Source organism: Marmota flaviventris, chromosome 3 (assembly GCF_047511675.1).
Source record: "Marmota flaviventris isolate mMarFla1 chromosome 3, mMarFla1.hap1, whole genome shotgun sequence".
NCBI classification, from domain to species: Eukaryota; Metazoa; Chordata; class Mammalia; order Rodentia; family Sciuridae; genus Marmota; species Marmota flaviventris.
This window is the reverse complement of record NC_092500.1, coordinates 13271326-13289165: the sequence shown is the minus strand read 5'-3', so window position 1 is coordinate 13289165 and position 17840 is coordinate 13271326. Positions and strand designations below refer to the sequence as shown.

Here is a 17840-nt window from a genome sequence, read left to right as displayed (position 1 = left end):
CGTGACCGGGTTCACGCACTCACGAAACCCTGCCCTTGCAAAATCTGTTCCCTGAGACACATAAACAGGAAGACAGGGGTGTCTCACACTCAGCAATATGGCACCACGAAAGCCCTAGAGAACCACTGGCCACCTAATCCTCTCTCCATGCTCCATGGAAAGAGTAAAGGGGACCAGCTTAACACGTGCTGTTCAAATCAATGTCGAAGTCCCATCATGGGGCAGCCTTCACCGCACTCCCCCCAAAAGTCATGGAACCCGTTCTGAAACCAAAGTCCACTCTCCCAGTTTATCAAGGAGGCTGCGACCTGCAGTGGCAATGCCACAATTCCAACGTGGTAGCACAGAGCCTAAAGAAGAAGGTTCAGATTCTCACTATCTGATCCCAAGCATTTTTGGCAAAACCTACAACCAGTTCCTGTCACCGTACCTTGACTTCTTGACACTCCTATTAAAGGAAAAGGTGTTCCCAAACAATAAGCTCTGATTCAAACTGAACAACAGCAGTCGGCACACAGGCTGGTGTGGCGGTGGTGGGTGAGCCAGAACACAGGGCTAGAGAAGAGAGCCTGGGTCTGATTGACAGGACTTCAACATCTTAATCTTCCTGTTGAACATGTTGGAACTCTGTGCCTAAATACCCTGTCCCACTCTACCCATAATGCACGGAGGACTCACCCCCTTATCCAACCCACTCCAGGGATGTGACATAGGATCTTGAACCTAACACAGAAGGCAGAGCCAAGGGAGGGAGCAGTACCGGGAACCTGGATTCAACCCTGCCTGATGCTTCCCTCTATTTTCAGTTACTTGAGCAGATAAAGATGACTTGTTATTGATGTTACTCAACATGAGTATGAATTAAGTTCCTATCATTTATGCCTCAGACAGTTCTTAATGAGTTTGTAAATACTCTGGTATACACAATCACACGTCTAAATATATGTGTAAAGTTTCACCAAAATTTAAAGTGTGTTCTCATTTTCCTGAATCCCCATATAATTTGAAGGATCCTTAATCAGGAATGCAATCTGTGAGCTGTAGGAGAGACTGATGTCTCTGAAATTCTATGGAAACAAATCTTTAGGCAAATAAAGGTCTAGGACAAAAACAACTTAAAACTACTTGGTAATTTTACTTCAGTATGTTGGGGAAAGTATATAGGATATTGGTCTTCAAGCTTTTTTTATTCTGAAATTTGAAAAACTTGTACCATCTTGCCTGTTCTTAGGCTAACATCTAAAGTTTTCATCAAACACTAAATAATTTCTAAGGATATAATTTTGAGCACATGGTAAACATTAACATTTTAAAATAAAACTCCCACATCATATTTTTAAATGGAATCTAGCAATCTGATATCCATCATTCACTTTAAAAATTCAAACGCAAGTTATTTTTTAAGTATTCAAAAATTTATAGTACTTCTTATCATGAGAAAGGGACCCAAATTCCCTGTTTGTAGCACCTAGTTCAGCAGGTAAAAGAAACAGGGGAAGGAGCAGCCCTGTGGAAGAGAAGGTTCTCGTATTGCAATTTCAATAGTCCCTTTCTTTGGCACCCTTCTTGATAATTTTTATACCTAGAACAACACACCAATGTAAGATTAGTTTGAGGCAAGTGATGTACCTTTATAAATTAGGAAAGGAAACTAGGAGAAGAACCACGGAGTAGATAGGGGGTGGTCTCAGGATGGTCCATGTCAGGATGGGCATGCATGTGAGGCTGAAGATCTAGAAGTTGATTTCCTTAAAAGTTTTCATACCTGTGTATTCCCTGGTCCAACGTCAAGAATCACCATATTTCAAAATCAAGATACCTGGGTTAGAAAATAACAGGACAAAGATGAAAAGCCAATAACCTGGAGACAGAATTGGGTTAGGGTCTCCAGCTTTATCATTTCAGCAAATAACAATCTCTCCAACCCTCAGTTTCCTTCGTTACCTCTAAAATCAAAGTGCTCAGTTCAGGGGGTTGTAGTGAGGACCAGAAGGCATCATGCATGTAAAGGACGTCCCACAAGCACATAAGTAGCATTCTACAAATGGTAGCTGTAATTACTACCAGGATCACTCGGTATTCCTAGCAGCTTGCTAAGGCAGAGCCATTTCCTACCTTTCATAGTTTCTCATCTCTTTACCTGTCAGAGCCCAAACTTCCTATGAGAGAAAAGAGCAAGTGGACATAAGACTCCTGGAAAATGGTCTCAGGTGACTAATGGGCAAGCATGCCATTTGCCTCCTTATTTTATACAATAAGGGGTCAGACATGGTGACAAAGCTCTAAATAACAGCAACTACAACAGCGAACACTACTGAGTGTGTCTTCAACAGTACACACACATTAACAGATTTAATGAGATCAAAAGGGCTATGTTTCCACAGGATTCATGGACAAACTCAAGCAGAAGGGAAAACAAAATGGCAAAAGCTATAACCAGAGAAAGCATCTCCTGCTTCCCCTGGACCACCTCTGGAGAAGCAGTGGGGTGTCATGACCCACACAAGCAACGCCTCATGCCACGGCAAGCTGATAAAGTTCTGTCAGTGCCTGGGTCACACAAACCCTCCAACAGGCACAGGACTCCTCTGCCACAGCTCTGTGATTTGCTGAGCAAACTTATTCATGCAGTACCCATGCCTGGCTTACAAGGGCAGTGCAATAAAAACCCAAATGGACCTCAGAAATATCAGAGGCAGTACTAAATATTCTGACATAAGTATGTGTGTGTTTGTGCATGGAGTGTTTGGACGCTGCTGCTAAGCTTCTACACAAATTCACCCAATCCTTCAGAGCCACTCCCCAGAACCGTCTGATATTTCTCAATCAATTATAACTGGCATCCTGTATCTGGTTCTTTAAGAAATGTCAAATGGTATTAAATGTACTAAACAGAAGCCCTGGTCAAAGCATCCATCAGCACCCAAGGATCAAGCCAGAGTCAAATGCTTGAGGGAGGGAAGAGGAAGGAAAGGTACCAATGATCTTCTAGTCACCCTCCCCCTCACGTCAGCACACTGCCCTGAAGGGTTTGTGTGAAGACACACCCAGGTATGGCAGGACCGTGTCCCCACCTCAGCTCCATCACCACCACCAGGTTTCCGGAGAGCATCAATGCAGGCCAGGAGAAGCAATAGCCACTCCAGTTCTTGGTGGCGGGGCAAGGGAGGAAATCATTCTTTAGATTCAGGAATACCTTGAGAAGCAAATTCCCGCCACCTCACCTACAGCATCCCCGACACTAAGCCAGAAAAGGTTACAATACACCTGGCCCATAACGACTACGAAATCCAAAGCAACCACCATTGCTGCTCTTAAAAGAAAGAGCACATCCCAGGTACAGGGCGCACCTGAAGATGCTGAGTTCTGACATCTTTCCTGAAAGGCAAGATGTAGCCAAGTCAAAGATGTCGGCAGACAGCACAGCCAGGGCAGCAGCAGGAGTCAGGGTAAGGGACCCAGCCACCCAGTACCCAGTAGCAGGAAATGCCCGGAGGAAGGACTGTCTACGGCCTGAGCTGGTTCTGAAGGGAAAACAGGAATGTCCCAGCCAGAGAAATAAGGAAAGGGTGAGCGAGCAGGATGAGAGGTATGTGCATAGCTCGAAGGGTTCAAGGGCAAGAAATCCAGTAAGGGAGAAAACTAAGGATTTAGGGATTGGTGGTGCCTGAGATGGGGGTGGTGGAGGGGTGACAAGGAGGCTAAGGCAGGGGCGGATTGAGAACAAGCTTTGCGCATCCTGATGAGAAAGGTGGATGTGTTCCAGTGGCTGATTGTGAGGGAATAAGGGTAAGTACACAGAACTGTCTTCAAAAACACTCTTTCCTTAAAGATGAGAAATGATGACTCTCTCTCTCTAAGTGATTGGACCATCCTGTTTGAAAGCTCTTGTTATCCAGAATGACTGACTACCATTTCCAAAGCCTGTACTATCATCTGGCAACGAGCGGCAGAGAAGCACTGGCAGTCTCGGGGCCAAGGCACAGACCCCATTTCTAAGGTGAGCCCAGATATGAGAGCTCTGAGCATTTTGCTCAAAGCTCTCCACAGTTGTGTTGGGAGCCACTCATGAGGAAAAGGCAAATTTTCACTCTTACATCCCATATTGGGTATCATCCAAGATTAGGGAAACGGTTGTTGTACAAAACTCTGGGCACATTTCGACAACCCCCGCCTCCCCAGGAAGAGAGTGTACTTCACCAAAGCCCCATCCCCAGCCCAGCCAGAGGAGAAAGTGCTATTTTAAGAACTCCTGGTTAGGTCACAAGTGGACTTTATTCCAATGAGGTCACTTTTCAGTGCACAATGAAAATCATCTCAGACTTCAGATGCTCATGAGCCTATGATTTATATGGAGGAAAAAATTCAGGGGATTCTGTCCACTGTGTCCTATGCAACAGTTATAGCCCAGAAGCCCTGATAATGTCATATATTGCTATGGTCTGAGTAGGGCCCCTCCAAAAGCTCATACATTGGAACCTTAATTCTTCAGTGTACCAATGTCAGGAGGCAGGCAGCGTCTGGATCATGGTGGGTGTGCTCCTGAGTGGATTAATACTTTTCTCATGCAAGTGAGTTCAGACTTTCACAGAACTGGGGTTTGACCTCCCTCTTCTCTTTCTACAAACTCCTGCTAAACCTCTGCCTTCCACCATCCACTGAAGCAGCACAAGGCCCTCACCAGAAGCCAAGCAGATGATGGTGCATATGCTTTTGAATTTCCCAAACTCCAGAACTCTAAGTCAAAATAAACCTCTTCTTATAAGTTATCCAATCTTGGGTATTTCCTTATAGCAGCAGAACACAGACTAAGACATCAATGAACTGGTGCAAAGTCCCGTCCAGTGGCATCTCAGCCTCCATCTCTCCCTACTCCAATCTGTCCCCAGCACTGTCCTTCATCTTCCTATAAGACAGCTTTCAATACACCCTCACCCTGATCAAAAGTTACTCTACCTTTCCAATTCCCACAGCCCTAACCTAGACTCCCAAGTTCATCTGCTAACAGAAACCCGGACTACTGGATGAATGAGGGAGCTCCACACCTCTATTCCTGCTTTGCAGTAGGAACCTGCATATTGCAAGGGCTTGGTAAACATTGGCTTGGCCAGTGAGAGAACACCATAAAGATACAGTGTCACAGAGCCTATGGTCAGAAAGGAAAGACTACAACCAGACAGGGATGAGCGAGAGGATAGTGGGCTTGCTCCAGCAAAGGCAGGACAGCATCAAGGTCACTAAAGCGGGAAGGCAAGGGGCTTTGCTAGGCAACAGCCAATAAGCCTGGGGCGGGGTCATCCCTGAGATACTAGACCACAGCCAATAGGCTAGAAGTGTAGAAATCAAGGGCGTGGTCAGCCCTGAGATACTAGACCACAGCCAATAGGCTAGGAGTGGAGAAGTCAGGGGCGGGGTCAGCTCTGAGACGTGCAGAACAGGGGAAGTCAGAGTCCTTCTCCTTGCTTCATACTCACAGGCGCAAGCCTGGGGCAAGCCTCAGCTTCCACACCTGGGAAGTAGGAAAGTAAGATCCTCAGCTCACAGGGATTCTGTAAGGATGAGATGACTTTAAGTGATCAAATGGAGGCATTGCCCGACACAAAGCAAGCACCCAAGAAGGCGCTTTTGCCTGTAGAACAGATGAATGTGTGGAAGAGGAGGGGAGGGGCTGAGGACACGCCTGGAAGGTAAGGGTGCCTTGTGGAAGCCTCGGTAGGGAGCCTGGGCCACTGGCCTCGGGATAATTCTCTTTACGGCCCTGGCCTTAGTGTCCACCGCTGTAAAATGCAGGGGTTGGTCTGAAGGGCTCAGAGTTCTCCTCGGGGCTTGGTGGTATCTCAGCACAGCAGAGCCATCCGCGAGAGCTGGCGACACCTGAAACCCAGGTGGGGGACCGGAAACCCAGGTGGGGGACCGGAAACCCAGGTGGGGGCAGAACAGAGAAGGGGGTGAAAAAACCAACGTGGCAGAGAAGGGCTCTGCCCTCGCTCCATTCCCAGGCCCACCCCACCCTCCTCACACAGAGACCAGCAGGAAGGGACCACCGCACCCGCCACATGCATCATTGCCAGCACTGAAAAGACCACCTTCCGCAGTCACCTGAGGCCTGTGGCTCTGCAAATGCTTCCCAAGGCCTTTCCAAGACATCGTGGCATGTACAGGCTCCAGAGCATGCCCACTCTTCTCATTCCAGACAAGCCAGGATCCCTCCCAACCCGGAGGAGAGAAAACTCGGGATTGTTTTGCTATTGTACTTTGCTTGCTTTCTCCCACAAAGCCGTCCATGTTAGAACAGCAACAATGGTCACTCACAGAATTCAGTTTGTGGATATGAAATGTCCTTCCTATTTTTAAAATGCAAGCTTCCTGGAGTGGCCTCAAGGAGTCCAAGTCTACGCTGATATCACCACTTAAATCTACTGTCATTCTGTAATTCGCCCACCTCTCCCTCACCCTACTGTCTTTGTGAAAAAGCCACTATTCACTCCTTCAACACACCATTCAGAGCGGACACAATTACCTATTTAATGCAGACCTACTAAGCACCGGGCAGCACCCCACCTGTCACTCTGCCTGCTCCTCCTGTGGTTCCTGAAGCAACCATTAAATGCCATTTTCAGGGCTGGGGATGTGGCTCAAGCGGTAGCACGCTCGCCTGGCATGCGTGCGGCCCGGGTTCGATCCTCAGCACCACATACAAACAAAGATGTTGTGTCCGCCAAAAGCTAAAAAATAAATATTAAAATATTCATTCTCTCTCTCTCTCTCTCTCAAAAAAAAAAAAAATTAAAAAAAAATGCCATTTTCAGATGAAACTGATGTCTGTCAACCAGGCTGGGATGCAAATAGTGCTGGTTTATTACAACCTGCACAATTTTCTGGAAACTAAAAGGGGTAATGGATGGTTTCCAGTTAGTTACAATAATGTCAACCTTACTCAATAATAATAAATATGTGTCTCGTGTATCCAAGGCAGCTGAAGCAATTCCTAACCACAGAATGAACACTCAGGAGTCCAGGATTCCCTGTTAAATATAAATTTCAAAAAAAGAAGAAAGAAATCTCCACATGCCCATATTCTGCTATAAATCCTCCTAAATTCTAATGCTATGGTGGAAAGCTGGGAAGATCAGCCGGGCCCCTTCTTCCCAATTGGCCTTCATAATTCAGAAAAGGACTGTGTTAAGAGCAAAGCTCTCCTAGTAGTGAGGGCTCCATTTCCATCTGTGTCTACTGCCTGTCCTAAGCACAGTCCATAATGTGACAAGAGAGGCTCAAATTATAGGTAAGATTGCACTTTCAATTCCAGCACCAGCCTGTGATTACCTACAACTCCAGATTGCCCAAAATTACCTCTGGAGCCTTAAACGCCTCCATCTTATTCCATTTCTAGACCAAATTCTTTTTTTTTTTTTTTTTTTTTTTGGGGGGGGGGGGGGGATTTCCATAAGAGATAAGGAACCAAAATAATAATAATAATAATAATAATAATAATAATAATAATAAAGTTTTATAAGCCCTAGACAGTTCCATTAAGTGAGAGAAGAACCAGTGGACACTCATGAATGCTATTTTATTTTTACATGTCTCATCCACGCCCTCACTACTTTAGCTGAAACAAAATGATTTCCATGTCTTCATTGTTATGAAGACTCTGAATCCTGGAAATTCTTACCTAATTTACTTTTAAACTGTTTCTATTTTTGAAATATTCTTAGAAGTATAAATGTGACAGTGGGTGAGGGACTCCTGTACATAGGGAGTTATGATTTTTCCCTCCAGGAAGAATACAGTTAAATAATCAATCCACCAAGAATAAGTGACTCCATGTGACAGTTTAGCAGTTGTGACTGTTTATATTTCCTGTACTTCTTCCTATAAAAGTTCTCATCAGTAGATGAATGTATTGGGTTATATCTTAAAAAAAAAAAAAAAAAAGATTTCAGTTTATGTCTAAAAAGTCCTTGGTTGTAACAAACAGGTGAGGCTCCCCAAAGTGTCCATCATGATTATGTTAATCAAATAATTTCAAATACAATAAAGGAACTAGCTATTAAAAGGAGGCTTGCAATAAATCCCTTTTGTAAAACAAAAATCCTTTTGTCCTCAAATAATTACTTCTCTTAAATTACTTGGTTTTAAAATCAGATTTCATATGCCAATTCTCTTAAAATAGAGAACTCGCTCACTTAGCTTCAATATTGAAATAATAATGCAACACACCTAACATTTACATTGTACTTATTCCAGATCTCCTCCTCCTAATGGACAATGCCCTCCACCCCCAGGAGACCAGTGGTGGTCAAGAGCCTCTTAGAAGCAACTCACAAATTTGGAGGCTCAGAAACAAGCCATTTGCACTTTTCCTGACTGTCCTTGGTCACAATTGTTCTTCTGCTCTATTTTTCTTCATAAGATCTCTGCCTTCATATTTACCCAACAGCTCCCCTACAAGGTCAAAAGGAAGGGATTCCCTTTCCAAGTTGCCGTCCAGGCTTCAGCAAAATCTTGAAGGATCAACTCAGTTTGTATCCACTTAATTTTGAAACAATAGAAACGGGTCAACTTCTAAAGCACTTGGTTTTCAAGTGGCAACTTAGGAACAGTGCAACATTCCAGGATCAACAGGTTTCCACAGTATGAGGTAAGCAGGCAGGGCTAGCAGTGTAGGTGGAAATGCCTCCTGTATGGGAGGGGTTGCAATGCAGTCTGCACTATGCAGAGTCTAAGGCCAACACAGCAAAGACTGCAGTTCTGTTCATTGGCGGTGCCTTCTGGCCATGTTTTATATTTCAAGATAAAGTACATCTTTGAACTGGCCAGGCCTCTTCCCATTTCACAGCCAGTAAGCTAAAACCCTAAGGAGTAGTCTGAGCTTGGTCACTAACTGGCTCAGGTGAGCCCTTTCCCTCACTTGGCGTCTAAATTCCTAGTTAGTAGATAAATAATGCTTTACTTATTGAGACAGTGCCTGAAAAATCCAGAGATGTCAAGAAGCATTCTAAGGCCACAGAGCAAGTTAGCATAGGATGAAGCAAGACCAGTCCCCAGATCTCCTGATTTTACTTAAACCACCCTGTCTTCTACTCTGCAAAGGGGCAAAGGCAAGCATGAGAGCAAGAGCACTTTCAACTTTTACCACCTCTGTCCTCTGGCTCTTGTTTCTGAAAATATACTTGATCCTGGAGACCACCACTGTAACTACGATTTTCCATTACCTCTAATATACTCCAGGAAATTACAGCATTGCCTATATTCCTCACCATATATGGTCAGCCCTCTAGATTACTGGGTTCTGGGGTTCTGCATCTCAGGATCCAACTACCTCAGATGGAAAATCATTCAGGAAAAGAACTTTATCTATACAGAACATGTTGACTTTTTTTTTCTTGTCATTGTTGCCTAAACAACACATTATAACAACTATTTACATAGCATTTACATTGTATTAGGTATTTTAAGAAATCTAGAGATGATTTAAAGTATATGGGAGAACTGCAAAGATTAGGTGCAAATACTATGACATTAAAAAAGCAACCTGGCCATATGTGGATCTTAGCATCTGCAGGGGCATCCTAGAAGCAAACCCTACAGATGCTAAGGCTAAGGGATGGATGACTATAGTTCCCCATCCCACAAAACACGCACACATACACACTTCTATTCTCAATATTATAAATCTCTTCCTTTCCAACAGCAAAGAAACTTTAGGCCAGAAATGAAATGATTATAACACAAGAATCTGTTCAAGTGTTAAATGCAACCACAACTCCATCCAGAAACAAATTTGACAAAATGGAATTTGTTCTTTTCATACTATATCATTTGTCAAGTTACATTGTCATTTTTCCCACTGCTGCTTAATCACATAATGAAAATCCCACATGTAATTCATGTACACAAGAGGGCAGACTTAGGGTTGATGGGGACCCCTTGTCTGCATTGCTAATAGTTTTTGAAAGAACAGGCAAAATGCTATATGTAGAAGGACAATGGACCCCCCCTCCCAAAAGGAAAGAAATAGAAAAATCTTTTTCTGTATTTAATAACAATGTGGGATAATCAACTAGTATTCTGGGATCTTATCCAGCAACCATTTTTGCCACCATTTGAATCCATAGAGCATGAAGCTGTAACACAGTGCTTAGCAGAGAATTCTATCAAAGTATTGCCCTTCTAGCACCAAGCTTGCCTTTTCTGGAACATTTCACCTTTTAGTCACACTGACTACTGAGTACTCTCCATATACACCAGACACATTGAAGTTCTTATGCTGCCTGTCTACCTGGGACTCACTTCCTTCCAACTATCCCTGCAAGCTCAAAGTCATCCTTTGAACAAACCTGCATGCTAGTACTTAGCTTACAGCAATAGCTAACTGTCTGCCTCCCCTAAAAGACTAGAAGCTAAATGCAGAACCTCTATGACCACAGTATAGCACATGGCACCTGCCACAGTGTAAATGTTCACTTAATGTTAAATTAAAAGGAGAAATGTCTTCTAAAATATATGTAACAAACTGGCTTCGGCCTATCACTCACTCATCAAATGTCAATGTCACAAAGAGATGCTGAGTACCTCTCAATGTCAAATACTCCAGAGTGGAGCAGGGAGACCTCATCAACACTAGCAGATTCTGTGAGGTAGCTGTATCCCCAAGGTGCATCAACGGCAGGTGCCTTGAGCTTTCAGTCCCTTGGGTCACATGCCCAAAAGCCTGTATTGCTCCCTCTTCTCAGAGAATCTCTGGCCACAAAGATACCTTCACCTTGATCATGGACCCCAAGAAAAGCCAGCATGTTGTCTCGCCATTTCTGTACCTCTGCAGCCTCTCCTGTCTCAAATTCACAAGACTTCAGTCATGCCTTAGACCACAGTAAATATGCCTCCAGGATCAATCTTCACTAGTCAGGGCTCAATGGCAAATGCATTGGTATTTTCCCATTCCAATCTCTTACCCCTTGGCTATACTGCACCTACGAGAATCAACCTACAAAGCCTAATAGTAGAAATAAAGCTTCATGCTGACCATTTTTCCTACACCACGATAATAGCTCCCCTTAAACTACCTATGTGCTATACAGATGAGCAAAGGGTCACAAACACAGTCTAACAGATTTCAGAGTTCAAGGAAATGAAATAACTCATGCAGGTTTGCAGGCCCCACACAGTCTACTTATACATGTTGAGTTGGACCTTTTAGAATGCTGTAAGACCGAAGTCTTGATGGCATTTGCCTTTTTTATGTCAGTATTCTGAAATGAGCAGTTATTTCTAGATTCTACCTCTTACCTTTCATGTCTTCCCACCTCTGGGGTCAGCTTTGATAAAACGCAGTTATTGTGGGTAGGCGGGGGCAAGAGGGCTTTGTTCTTCAGGGAACCAATTATCTTCTAATTCTGCTGTAAGAATCAGACACTAATGATTTAATACTGTTAAAAGTACAGAACACATCTCAGAGAAAAGTGCAACCGCACCATCAAATGTTAACACCTGCATAAGATGCGTACTTATAAAAACAGGACAACAAAAAAGTTTTAAGTGTGATAGAGTTAATTTTAGGGATGTTTTGAAATAGTGTGATTTTATGAAGACTGTGTGGGGTATGCGGTCAAAAACCTGTAAGGGGAACTTCTGATTACAAATAGGAAATTTAAAATTGGCATGGTTAAATGTCCAAAGGGTAGAGTTTGCAGGAGCATCCATCTTCCCAAAACGCATAGCCCTTATATACTTAGAAGCAATAAATGAGTCTTTCAGAATTTCACAAAACACTTTGCAGTTAACTAGTTCTAAGTTGTACAAATGACACTTTAGATGTGAGAGGCCTATTGTTGAAGCATTCGGAATCCATTCATTAGTGCAACCACCTGTTGGGTACCGAAAAGTCGGGTTCATGAGCTCTAAAAGATAAGCTACAGTGCTTTGTAACACCAGGCCTTGTGCTTTCTTCATTGGCCGTGGAATAGAAAACTAGTCCCCTCTAGTGTCCTGTAGGTGGCTGAAGGATGGAGACACTACAGGACCCGCCCTCCTGCCTTCCATATCAACTTCAGGAATCGAAAACCAAGGGAACCCTTGACAACCTTCCCAAGAGACAGAAACACTTCCAAAACGATGATATTAAAAAACAAAACAACAACAACAAAAAAAACCCTTCATTTCATTTCTAAGACCCTTCCAGTTGTAGTTGAAAGTGAAAGGAATCTGCATTTGCTTGCATCAAAACCTTGTCCAAAAAGGAGCCCATTCTTTCAGCAAAGAGGACCTACACTCACTGGCAGCTACTGCTCACCCTAGATCCGTAGGATCCTTAGAAACCTCTCTATTCTACTAGGGGGATTTGTTGCCACAAAGATCTAAATGGTTTGCTTCCTTCCTGGAATGGAATTAACAGGGCCAGGCTTGATAAATACGTGTTCTCCTCAAGCAATTTTCACTAAAGTAGAGCACTCTTGAAAACTAGAGGTACTTAAGAGATGTGTGAAAACCTAAAGCAGGTTTCTTTAGCTCCCCCCCAACACCCAGTGAGGCCCAGGCATGCCAGAGAGTAATTCATTCATGTCACCCATTTGTGAGAGATGAAAAAGAAACCACCACTGTTCTTTCCCTAATTTAGAACCTGCCCTTATCTTCAGTCTATCAAAGCTGATCCTGAGGTGGGAAGACAGGAGAGGTGAGGAGGAAAATTAGCCTGGGGTGACTGCCTCCACGAGTGAATAAGCACTTTGGGTCTCCACCTGTATCAGAGAGAGGAGGATCTGCATTTAGGTGATGCAGAAGGACGCCCCCACCTGCCCCCACCATGAATCCCCTTGAAGGAAGCAGGAGCCCGGGTTCTCTCTCTTGGGGCACTTATGTAAGACCCTGTAAAACTTCCTGTGACATTCACAGAAAATGTAAGCCGCTATTTTGCTCCCTCAGGAGATCATTTTAATGGACTGAGTGACAAAATTCACGGATTCGGAATTCAGCAGAAACCTGCTCAACCGAAGTACATCAGCACAGGGACAGGAAAAAATCCATCCCCATTAAACAGGGTCACCCGGGGGATGAATTGAGTGTGTGAGAGACAATCTGTTCCTTCCGAAGTGACCCATTTAAAATCTGATGGTTCCTTGGGAAGCGCATAGGTTTAATAAATTTGAAACAGGCAAGGACAGGCTTGTAAAACCAGGTCCTTTAAAAGGAACATTTAAAAGAAGATAATAATGCAATGAACAAAATAACTGAAGGATGCACAAACTTTGGAATCCTCACTCCAACCTTCAAGCAGTGACATTTCCAAGAATGCCTGGGCCAGTATACATTGATCACTCCTTACAAGAAGCTTTGTCTAGCACAACTGACAAAGCTCCTTGAGTTTTCGCCTACAGATGCTGTTGCCAACCACACACTCTATCCTAAAAAGGGACTTGCAAGCTGTGACTGCTCACCACCAAATTGGCCTCTCTGCAACAAGAAGCAAACAAAAGTTTATAGCATCACACCAGGAAAGATAGGTGAGGAGCACAAAGTGGGACCTGTCCAAACACAACAGGCTCCCCAAAGCACAGGTGCTCAACCAACAAGCCCAGGCAGGGGGCCACAGGGCCACATCACCTCACGCTGTTAAAGGGAAACTTCCTGGCTTGCTCCCCATCAGCAGTCTGTTTGCCTGGGAGCCTGGCAGGCCCTGAGGGAGTCCAGGACATCAGAGACTAGGGTCTTCCACCTCCAGCCTCTCCATTGCTCCCAGCCCAAGCCACAGAGGGTTTGACGGCCCGCCTTCCTCTCCGCTGGCATCCCAAGCACAGTGGGTACCAGCCACAGGTTCAGAGAACTTGTCCAGCGTTGCTCACCAGAGCGCCCCCGAGGCGGCTCACTAGCCTCCCAGAGCTCTTACCTTGGCCGTGACTGCCCCCAAGCAGAGGGAGACCGCGGAAGAGCTGGGTGGCGTGGAGATGCTGCCGCCTACGAGGAGCAGGGAGTCCAAGTCCGGGTCCAGGCAGGTGCTGCCCGAGTCCCAGCAGCGGCGCCAAGAGCCGACTTCGGGACAGCCCTGGGCTCCAAACGCGACAGGAAAGGTCCGGATTGCCCAGGCTGAGCACTGTCCCTTCCTCTTCCTCCCGGGCCGCTGCCTGGAGCTGCTTTCTGCCCGGAGGACTCTTCCAAGCCAGGGGCGCCCCGCATGAGCTGGGGCCTGGGTCCGCTGCCGGGGCGGGCTCCACCTCTCGCTCGCCCCGCTTCGCCCCTTCAGGGCAGGGCCTGCCCGCAGCCGACCGGGTGAGGCGAGCGCAGCCGCGCCCCCAGCTTCGGCCGCCCCGGCTCCAGCGCAGCGGCGGGGCAGACGCAGCCGGGCCGGGCCGGGCGCCGAGCGCGGCGGCGGGGGTTGGGGGGGGTGCTGCAGCCGACCGCGGCGCCTCCTCCCCCCGGGCCTGCGCCGCCCGCCCGCGGCTTCACGAGAAGGCGCTGGAGAGGGCCTCGCCCCGGCCTGGGGCGCGGGGCCGGGGGCGCGGGGCCGGGGGTGGCGCTCCGGGAAGGTCACAGGAGCGGAGGCGCGGCGAGCGGAGCGCGGCACGGTGGGTGCGGGGAGCCGGGGAGGGCGGCCCCGCCGCCAGGAGCGCTCGCCGGCCTCGGCCGCGGCTGCCTCCGAGGAACGCCGGCTTCCCGGAGCGCCCGGCACTCGGAGCTGAGCGGCCGCTGCAGCCGCCGGCGGCAGCCGGGCGCCGCTGGCCGGAGCCGGCGCGCGATCCGCGATCCGCGATCCCCGCCTCCCTCCTGCGCCCGGCAGGCTGGGGTCACCGCGCGGGGGCCGGCGGGGGGGCGCGCTGGCGGGCTCTGGGGTCCGGGCTCCGGGCTGGCCCCGCCGCCGCCGCGTGCCCTGAGCGCCGGGCTCGCTCAGCAGCTGCAGTGACTGTGTGTCTGTGTCATGTCTGTGCAGCTGGGGGGGACCGCGAGCCCGGCCGGGTTCCGAGTGGGGGCGGGGCCGGAGCCCGCCTCGGTGCCCGCCCCCAACCCCGTGACCTCGCGGCCGACCAATGGACAGCGCCGCTGCCTAGGGACCCAGAGCCCGCCCTCACCTAGGCTCCGCCCCCCGATGAGGCTCCTCCCTCCCACTTCTTCTGCTGGCTGGCCAGCAGGCGGAAGCAACACCCGGAGCTGGGATCCCGGGCCGGATCGCGATGAAAGGGTGCTGGCTGGGAGCTCCCCGCCCTTCTCCCCCCACCCGGGCCGCTCCCGGCCGCCTCGGGCTTGGCGTGCCTCACGGAAAGAGGGGGAAGGGAAGCGCAGCGGGTCCGCAGCTGCCGCTCTAGAGACGCTCACAGGCTGGCCGGGCCGTGCAGCCTGCCCACCCCGGTTTACGAAACAGCCGTCGTGGAAAGTAGGAAGTTCCCCCCTCCACCTTCTACCGGGGCCGCGTTCTCTCGGAGGTGGGCAGGGTATGGGGCAGTCTGAGAGACGCTGCGAGGGACCCTGCTGAAGGGCTTTGACAGCATCCTTTTGGGCCCTGTACCCAAGAATCCTGCCCGAGGCTCCCTATTCTTTAGGGAAAACTGCACATCTGTGCTCCCCCGACACACACACACACACACACACACACACACACAGACACACACTCACTGCCCTCCCCGTTCTGATTTTATTCTTGATCTTTCCCTCCTGATACAAGAACGCAACATCCCACTGAATGGAACTCTAGCCTCCGAGTCCTAAGGACGAGGATGGAGTGCCGAGTCTCACGGAGCCACGGAAGGGGTGGGTGGAATTGGTTGGGGTGAAGGGGAGAGGGTGTGAGAGTGGATGGAAGGAGGGGGACTCCCTCTCCAGAAATCCGAAGGAGTCGAAAGCCGAGGCAGGGAGAGAAAGAGGACGCCACAGGGGTGGACAACTCGGACTCAGAGACGGAGCTCCTCCGGGCGCGCGATCCAGCTCCCGGTTTTTTCCTCAGCTCGGTCCCAGGGCTTCTGGGGTCCCCTTCCCCCAGGTTCCCCACCTTTCCTGAGCCCCGCGGGCCGCGGGTCTCTGCCTCCGACCTGGGCGCTTGTCTCTTCGCTCCACACCTCGATCTAGGCAGCGGGAAGCCCACCCGAGTTCTTGGAAGGAGCAGGAGAAGAACGGGGCGGAGAGGGGCGCGCGAGAAAAGGCCGCCGAGCCCGCGCTGCCGCGCTGACCACTCTCCCTGAGGTCGGGCTGGGGGCCGAGGTCCTCCGAGGTCCGGCCACCGCTCGGCTCAGACCCGGCTCCCGCCTGGGTAAACACACGAGCCCTTAGCTCGACCCAGCCGGGACCCTTCCCCCATCCCCGCCTCTCTCCAGCCTCGTTAAACCACGACCCCCACCACCGCCGGCGCCGGCGCTTCCCCGGCTCGCGAGCGCTGTTTACCTAGTCTCAGCGGCAGACCCGGCCAGACCCAGCCGAGGAGCAGGCGAAAAGAAGGTAGCGGTTTCCCCAGCAGCGTCCCTGGCGAAGAAGTAAAAAGCCTTTGCTTTGGAGCTTCGAGATAAGTTAACTGCGAAGCTGGGGTCCTGCTGTCTTATCTCTGCGGGGATGGAGCTCACCGTGCACGTTGCAGGCATCAGAGATCGTATGTTTTTGATGCCATTACCGTGTCGGAGAAGAACGTTATATGATAAAATATCATCTAATATCCTAGAGACCATTAAAGTGTCAAAGTTTAATGCCAAGCCTTGTAGCTCGAAGGCAGCTCGGTTCTTCCTCTGACGTGCAGCTCTGTTCTAGAACGCGCAGAAAACAAGGGGATCATTTTTATTTTTTGCGGGGCCGAATGTCCTTCCTCCCCCTTTCCTCCTCCCCCACCCCAACCCCCGCCCCGGAACCCGGTAAAGTTAAAGCAAGAATTTGTGCTTTCTTTTTATTTATTGTCTTGCTTCACTTCATTAATGTCATAAAATGCATTATTACAAGACATTAGCATATTAATAAGGGGAAGAAGAGAGAGACTTGAAATTTACAAGAAAAAAGAAATAATTGAATTGCATCAGAAACTAAAAGATAAACATGTGGGGGAAAAAAATCTCCATTATAGTTACCCAAGTGTAGTACATAATCTAGATCTTGGAAAGAAAAAAAAATATATGACCATCGTGGGGGAGGGAGCCATATGCAGTGAAGTACACTAGGAACATAATTCATTATCAGAGGATTTCACAAAACTTAGTTTCATTCATCAATAAGCACCTTGAATGTGGAAATGCTTTTCTCTATCAATTCAAGGTTGCAATGTTGAAGTCAGTGGCATAACTAATGCTCTAAATCGTAAGAATTCTGTCGGAGTGAAATATTCCACAATCGGAATCCTTTGGTAAGTTCATATCTGTCAAGCCCCACCCAAACCCTATTAAAAATTCCTTTGGAAAATTGTGAAGCTTCTAAACTCCCCAGTCCAAGCAACTAAGGTTGGATGTGATTGCCTAGAAATTACTGCCCTTTCACACAAACCAAGGTATAAATGTCTTAAAAGAATTTTGGCTATGGCATAATATAGTATGAGGAATGCAGAATAAAAGATGTAAGGTGATGTCTCTGTTGTTTCTAAAGGTTTTGCTAAGAATTGAGAAATTAAAAAATATTTCATCCTTTAAATCAATCATTATTTATTTCTGCCTACACAGTTATTCTACCAGTCCCAGAAGAGATTCTGAAAGGTCTCTTTTTCTTAGGGTCAAGGAGACCTAATCCTAAGAAACCCGAGGTCTTAAAAAACAGCCACTAGGGGGCCCTAAAGTCATCTCTAAGAGGAAGCAAGAGAAATGTTCTCACCTCTCTCTCCCCCCACCCCCCACCCCCATCATTTCATTTTCTGTGTACCTAATGGAACTGGGATCTTAAAACAAGTT

General features: G+C 47.8%; 1 protein-coding gene across 2 annotated transcripts in view; it reads right to left on the bottom strand.

Moving 5' to 3' along the window:
* The window catches only part of Large1 (LARGE xylosyl- and glucuronyltransferase 1), a 493847-nt gene extending 479581 nt beyond the window's left edge, over positions 1-14266 (bottom strand). For both annotated transcript variants that reach the window (XM_071609558.1, XM_027940415.2), the window contains exon 1: positions 13886-14266. The gene's annotated coding sequence lies outside the window, so the exon portion shown is untranslated. The remainder of the gene's footprint in view (positions 1-13885) is intronic.
* Between the last annotated feature and the right edge of the window lie 3574 nt (positions 14267-17840).